The following is a 7,590-nucleotide window of genomic DNA, read 5'->3' as shown; positions in this document are numbered from 1 at the left end:
TGTGTTTGGGGCATAGAGGAAGCCCACAGTAAAAAGTATGAGAGAGGTTCCTGGTGGGGAAAGGGGTGGAGTAGGAACAGTTTATAAAAGCATTTGAAATGTACAGAATTGTTTTTGGCTAGTCCATATCATTCCACTTACTGTTAAGATACCTGACAGTAATAAAATAGGGAGGCTAGGTGGTCTGTGTACTTGAACTTGACATACTGACCCTTCTACTTAAGAACATAACATAAGAATGTACTGGGTCAGACCAAAGGTCCATTCAGCCCAGTATCTTGTCTACTGACAGTGACCAATGCCAGGTGCCCCAGAGGAAGTGAACCTAACAGGTAATGATCAAGTGATCTCTCTCCTGCCATCCATCACTGCCCTCTGACAAACAGAGGCTAGGGACACCATTCCTTACCCATCCTGGCTAATAGCCATTGATGGACTTAACCACCATGATTTTATCCAGTTCTCTTTTAAACCGTTATAGTCCTGGCCTTAACAACCTCCTCAGGCAAGGAGTTCCGCAAGGTCGCTGTGTGAAGAACAACTTCCTTTTATTTGTTTTAAACCTGCTGCCCACTAATTTCATTTGGTGGCCCCTAGTTCTTATATTATGGGAACAAGCAAATAATTTTTCCTTATTCACTTTCTCCACACCACTCATGATTTTATATACCTCTTTCATATCCCCCCTTAGTCTCCTCTCTTCCAAGCTGAAAAGTCCTAGCCTCTAATCTCTCCTCATGCGGGACCTGTTCCAAACCCCTAATCATTTGGGTTGCCCTTCTCTGAACCTTTTCTAATGCCAGTATATCTTTTTTGAGATGGGGAGACCACATCTGTGTGCAGTATTTAAGATGTGGCCGTACCATGGATTTATATAAGGGAAAAAAGATATTCTCCATCTTATTCTCTATCCCCTTTTTAATTATTCCTAACATCCTGTTTTGGTTTTTTGACTGCTGCTGCACACTGCATGTACCTCTTCAGAGAACAATCCACGATGACTCCAAGATCTTTTTCCTGATTAGTTGTAGCTAAATTAGTCCCCATCACTAGACTACTTCTGTCACTAGCTTTAACACTAATGCTTTAGTGTTCTCAGAGGAATGAGCATCAGAAGTTTCAGTGACGTTAGACGCTGACAGGATTTCACGACATAAACATTTATTAAAACTGCTCCCCTGCTTTGTTAGTAAGCTCATGAGAGACCAAGGACTGAACGGGTTTCGAGAACAAACTTCCTTCCCCCAGCCCCATCTTATTCTCCCCATGTTATGCTCTCAAAGGAATGAGGAATGCTGGTAGGATGCTGTTTGGAGCTTGCTCTGCTACTATCCCGGTTATATCTGATATGTGGAACTGAAAGGACTTTGTGCTCCGCAAGTGTCAGTCCTTTCACAGGCAGTAACACTTCTAAATAGAGAGAGGAGTTGAATAACCTCTTTTGAATCCCATGTCCTGGAGGTTGTTTTTCTTGCAGAGTGCAAGAGGTTTGTTTGGTCAGTGTGTAGCAAGAAAGGAAGTGATGACCTTGTGTTTCAAACTCTGCCTTGATGATGTCTTGAACTCTTCCAGCTTGTCAGCTGTGCATTCTAGGACCTCAGTGAGCATTCAAATGTGTCTAGCATGGGAGGACAAGGGGGAGAGAAAAATACCCTGTCCTGATACAAGGACTTGATCTATATCTTAAAATAGAGCCAAAGAACAAAAAGTCCTATTTACATCAAAGCTGGCCTGACCAGGAGGTAGCAGCAGCACACTGCTTTGCTCACTGGGGTTTAGAAACTTGGAATGCTCCCAGCTAAGAAGAGCTTAACAGTTGGCACAAGTGAGATACTTATGCTGGGAGCTGATTCAAGAACTTTATGCTGCCTGTATCAACCCAAGGCCCTCTTCCCATTTTGGCCTGAGGTACAGTACATTGCTGTGCTGCCTGTGACAATGCCATCTTTTCATTTCAACTATTTAAATTAATTTTTTCCCCTCATGTTCAGCATATAATGTAGGTGGTTTCCCTTGAGACATTCGATTGGCTGAGGAGGTGACGCTGGTAACTCAGGACCAAGATGGAGCCCAGCAATGTTCCTGTAAACTTCAGCACTGTGCTATCAGAGCAAGGAAAAGCATTGTAAACATATATCCTCCTTGTGCTCTTGCGTATAAGCTCCAGTCAGTGTAGTTCCAGCTGGAGATTTGATGGGCTTTGCAAACTTTTATCAGAAAACTGGTAAGAAATTGCTCTTCAGGCATTTTTTCATCTTACAAATCTTGACAGGGTTCTTTATCAATATATTGTGTCACTGGCTGGGAGGGATAACATGGCTTAATCTCTGTTAGGATCTCTTTTCTAAGCATAAGGTTGTATCTCAGGGCACATAATTATCTGTGCAAATCCACTAGTCAATGGAGTTGTGTAAGATCCCGGCCAAACTTGGCCTGTTTGTGTGTATCAGTGACATCTACTTGGCAGCATGTCAGGCCTGTTGAAGTGACTGTTGCCTCTCTGGTGGTGTTTGGAGGCTTATTGAAGATATAAGCCCTGGTATTACTCCTGGGAAATAATGATTCTGCCATTAGTGCAGGTGCTAACTGGCCTGGAACAGCTGGATCTGATTTCCATCCCTGCTGCTGACTGAATGCCCAGAACTATTACCACGTGCAGAACAGAATGTGGAGATGGAACTCTGATCCTTTCTGCAGCAGGGCTTTTAATAGGTGTGTGGGAAGCTAGCTCCAATTCATCTTGCAATGGTTGTTCTGTGGAGGAGAATGTCACACTACTAAGGTTTGTAAAGTCTTGACTACTTTTCTCCCCCTTACCGTTGTCTCCATTTAAAGTCAAAGTAGTCAGATGTGTGGGCTGAACTGTAACCCAGGTCTGCCACATACCCTTTCTGTGACTGGAGGTGGTATCTAGCCTCTGGACTTAGTATCCCCATCTGTGAAAAGGCAATAAATACATCTACCCTGCCAGGTGTGGCTTGAGGATTGTCAAATGTTAACTCCTCTTACTCCAGTGCCAATACTGATTATTTTTTTTCTCCCCCCTTTGCTTATCTCAATGCTGGGATGCTTCTGCCAATAACACTCAGACCCAGGAATGCTGGGAGAATGTGTATGAGAGAGACAGACAGGCTTAACCCTTCCCCTGCTGCATCCTAATTGCTGCCAGACTTTCTGGCAGCATCATTGCTTGGAAAGCACTGCAGGAAGCAGGGTGAGCTATTAACCTAGTTTTAGTTCTGGTGATTTACTGTTCAGACTGTAAATTCAGACTATGTTTCCATAGTAGAAGGTACAACATCCATCATCTGGCCCCATAAAGGGGAAGACACATTTATGATGGCTAACTCTGCTGTTGCTACTAGAATTCTTGGCCTCATATAGGAAATCATGTTCTTGGGCACGTGGCCATTATGTGAAACAAAACATTCCCTCTCACAGGCAAAGAGCCTTGAATCCATGCTCACTAGGAAGTGATCTACCTCAGCCCAGTCCATTCTCAGGGGTGGCCCAGTGATGATCTCTGTAGCCCAGGGCTGCATAACACATGCCACTAATGGATACCTTTGGGTGGTGGTTGTCATGGGGTGAGGGTGCCTCACAAGGGTACTAAGTATTAACCCAACTGAGGTATTACTTCCCACTGATGCAGCCACCCCCTCTTGTCCTTTGCTCCATGTAACCTCCCCTCATCATGGGTTGATTGCGCTCATCACCAGCAAGCAGTAGAGAGACTGGGATACTCCAAACTGTCAAAGCTCCAGGATTTGCAGCTGCCCAACCCTCAGTCCACATGCAGCTCTCCCCATGGGAAATGCTGCTGCAAGCTAGGCCCAGATTTCATTGTGGCGGGGTCAGGGGCGATCAGAAGTGGTGTCAGCCTGAAAGGGCACCATGGGTCATCCATTGCTCCTCATGCTGCTTGTGGTGTTTGGGGACTGGATGGCTCAGGACTGGAGATGGGATATAGAACCCTCCAGCTGGATGCTATCGCATCAAATCCAGGCCTAGTAGCTGTTCAGAAGCCTGTGAAATTAGTTGGTGGGTTCTTAGGCCAGCTTCTAGTCCAAACCTCCATCCTCCTCCCACTGATACTAATTGCCCCATGTGCTGGCATTCTCCTCCGAGAGGCTATGGGCTGAATAGACCATAGAGATTGAATTATCCTTTTTCCCCTCTGGAGATGCTCCCTGCAGCTCCCCATGCTGCACCTGGTCTGTAGATAGTGAACCTCAGGCTTGCAGCGCCGTCAAGCTGCTGCTCTTCACAGGTGCTAAATTGACAAAAAGAAAGTTAAATACATTGTAACCTCTACTTTACTTCAGTGATGGTCCGAAATCCCAAGGAGAGGGGTAGCAATGAATCAAGTTTATTGGCTAAACTTATCTTTGGGTTCGAGGTCTATTGGCCAAACTGGGCCTATTATAAAGGTAAATCAGAAACACTCCAGTCATCCTGACCTTGGGAAACTATAGACTTGGCTCTGGATTTTGCACCCTGAAAGTCTGGTCTGTTCAGCTCCAGGTTTAGTGTTTAAATGATTTTAAGTGGGAGATGTTTCTGAGCTGCCCACACTCAGGAATTTCCAGGGCCTGCTGAGTCATGTGCACCTAGCCTTTTGTTGTATTACCGCAGAGCCTGAGTGATATAACACATGGGTGTGGCTGGTAATTGTGCAGCCTCCCAAAGCAAAGCTCCATAGTTCAGCTGCAGCAAATCTATAACTTAGAGGACAGGGTGTAACAGGACCTGGGAGCTTTGGAAACTTGGCCTCATTTTCATCCACCTCCTATTGCTCCAGGTATTGACACCTTGACTGAAGACTGGGTCTGAACTCCAGTGAATTTTTCACTGATCAGATTTCTTTTGCACAGTGAAAGATTTTCACGACTCATTTACACAAGGGGAGTTTGGGCTTTGGAACTGCTACCTCCCTTATCTGCAAGCAGCCTTTGTTTAGCACCTTTAATAAACCTACCAAGGTGCATACAAGAAGCAAGCCTATAGCTTGAGCCCAGTGCCAGGTATTATAAACTGAAGCATAGAGGCTCTCAGTGTATAGCTTGTAAAGACACTGGTTACACTAAAGTGTTCCGCGTTAGGAGGGGCAAAGGTCTCTGGATCGCAAGGAAAGAGATCAAAAGGTGAATGCAGAAAAACCTGCCCCCAGTAATTCACTGCCTTCTGGGTTAAGGGCCAGGCTTCTAATACCTGCCTTCTTTCTTGTGGGCATAGGTTTGTGTCTGCAATGAAGTGCAATTGTAGCTTTGTCCCTGTCAATCATTATGGGTGCTGAGAGATCGAAAGCAGCCCATTGTACATACAAATCAGAGGCTGAGATTTCTTAATCGTAAAACTTGTGCCTGTAATTTAGGCCCAGAATTAAACTGCATGCACAACAAGGAGGCCACTGTAAAAATGAGGTACTGAAATTGCTAGTGGAAATGTGTTGAGACAGAATCTTTGACAGGACTTCCTGGGAGGTTGAAGAACTCCACCCCCACCTGGCTGTATGGTTGACTTAGTGCCAGGGTTCTGCGGGGCCATGTCCAGTGTCCTATTCTCTCCCACTGGCAGTAGTCCTTCCAGGTCAGGGTGGAGGCACGTTTGAAAGAGATGGAGGTCAGGGGAGGCTCTGTGTGTGTGTGGGCGTGTTTAGGGTCTAGGAGCAGTAATCTGGAGATTTCACCACATGCAATTCATGTGGAAAAAAAAAATGTTCTTCAAAGTTTATACGCTGTGTAGGGCATCCTGCCCCAGTGATTGCTGGGCAGGGCACGGGAGCGAGACTGAAATGTCCCCTCTTCTGCCATCCTAACATATTGAATTTGTGTGACTTGGATACTAAAGCACCAGCTAGCTGCGTGTTTTATGGCTTGCCTGTGATATTATCTTGCTCCATTATTAAGCGATATTCTTTGACTTCATTGTGTAGGAAAAAGTGAGCCTGCCACCTGCGTAAACAGCATGGGGCTTATGGCTTTTGTTGTGGTTCCCAAATTTGTTTTCCATTTATTTGGGTTGCCTCTCAACTTGCCTCCAGTAACTAACCCAAGAGAGAAACTACAGTGAACTGGACAATGCGAAGCATTTCTTTGGCAGTGGCCTATCTGTCCATCATTCAGAGTTTATGTTCCGAATTTACAGGGGCACAGATGACTCCTGCAGGGTCACAATTGTGACACGTGACATGGGAGCTCAGGTTGCCTGTACAATGAGCTTCCCGTCCCTCATGCTCAGCTTACGCTTTTACAGGCAGTAGAATAAAATTCTCACAAATTCAGCCCTTTAGCCAGCTCCAAAGGGCAGCTTCACCTTTTCCTTTTTGTAAAGGTAGTTTGGAGTACTCCTCTGTTTAGAACAGGTCCAAACAAAGGCTGTGGCAGTGCCAGCTCCCCCTACTTTCTCCTGCTATTGTCCTTTAACCTTGAACTGCTCTAGTGCGGGGCGGGGGAGGATAGTTCTGTCACCGCAACTTGTTCAATCCTTGGCGCCACTACTGAGACTGATACCAAGGGAGACAATTTATGATGCAGGCACCTGTTAGCTGGGGACTGGCTGTACCTCACCATATTAATGTCACACAAGCAGCTACGCAGCCCTACACTGACGTGGTAATATCTGATCACTACCAAGATAGGCTGTGTTTGAGCTGGCAAGTTAGAGGGGGACGAGCTCCAGTGTTCCATGCCCAATCCCCGGATCTATTCAGTTCCCCTTCCCCTTTTTAACTCTTACCTGGACACAAGCATGGAGAGGGTAGGATTAGAGGAGACTGAATCTGGCACGACTTCAGTTGGTTCCTGCAGTAGCAAACCAGAGCGCAGTGTGGCACAGATCCTGCTGCCATCGGGTTCTAAAATAGAACACACTGTAGCCCTTAGTCTTAAGGTGAACTCCAGCAAAGCATCAGATCCCTTTCAGCAGGCTTAAGGGTGTGACCTACTTGTTTCATTCAGTCTCCCCTGTGGCCAGTCTTGAACCTGTCCCTTTTGTCCGAATAACCCTTGTGTGCAAGTTTTCTAGTCAGAATCCCTGACCCCCTCTGTGGTGGTAACTAAAGCTGTGTGAAGAATCACTTTTTCAGTTTGCTGGCTGCACTGGAAAAAAATGATTGGATTGACCCAAAATTAAAACGTTTTGGGTTTTCTCAGCACGTCAGAACAAAGTGATTTTCCATTTCTTTTTTTTTGTGTGTGTTTTCAGGCATTTTTAACAACCTCTTTCGTTTGGTATGAAAAGCAGAGACCACTTTTAGTTTTGTGACTGGCATGTCCAAGTGGAGGTGTTGCCTGTCTTCTACTGCAATATAGCTCCTCACCAGGGCCTTAGGAGACTCAGCTTCAAATTTCCACTCCGCCTCTTGGGGAGCAGGGACTTGAACTACCTATTGTAAGTGTGTGTCCTACCCACTGGGCTGTAGTGTATTCTGGGGTGGGGTTCTTAATCTCTGCTGTGGAAACTGTTCTGCCCTATAGAAATAGTTCAATATGAATTGGGGGAGAGAGACTATAACCTGGTGGCAGGGCACTTTTGCGGATGAGGACACACTGGTTCCTGTCCCCGTTACAATTAATATTTATTCATACA

This window comes from Chelonoidis abingdonii, chromosome 22 (genome assembly GCF_003597395.2).
Source record: "Chelonoidis abingdonii isolate Lonesome George chromosome 22, CheloAbing_2.0, whole genome shotgun sequence".
Taxonomy (NCBI): domain Eukaryota; kingdom Metazoa; phylum Chordata; order Testudines; family Testudinidae; genus Chelonoidis; species Chelonoidis abingdonii.
The sequence above is the reverse complement of the archived record's forward strand: the minus strand, read 5'-3'. Positions refer to the sequence as shown.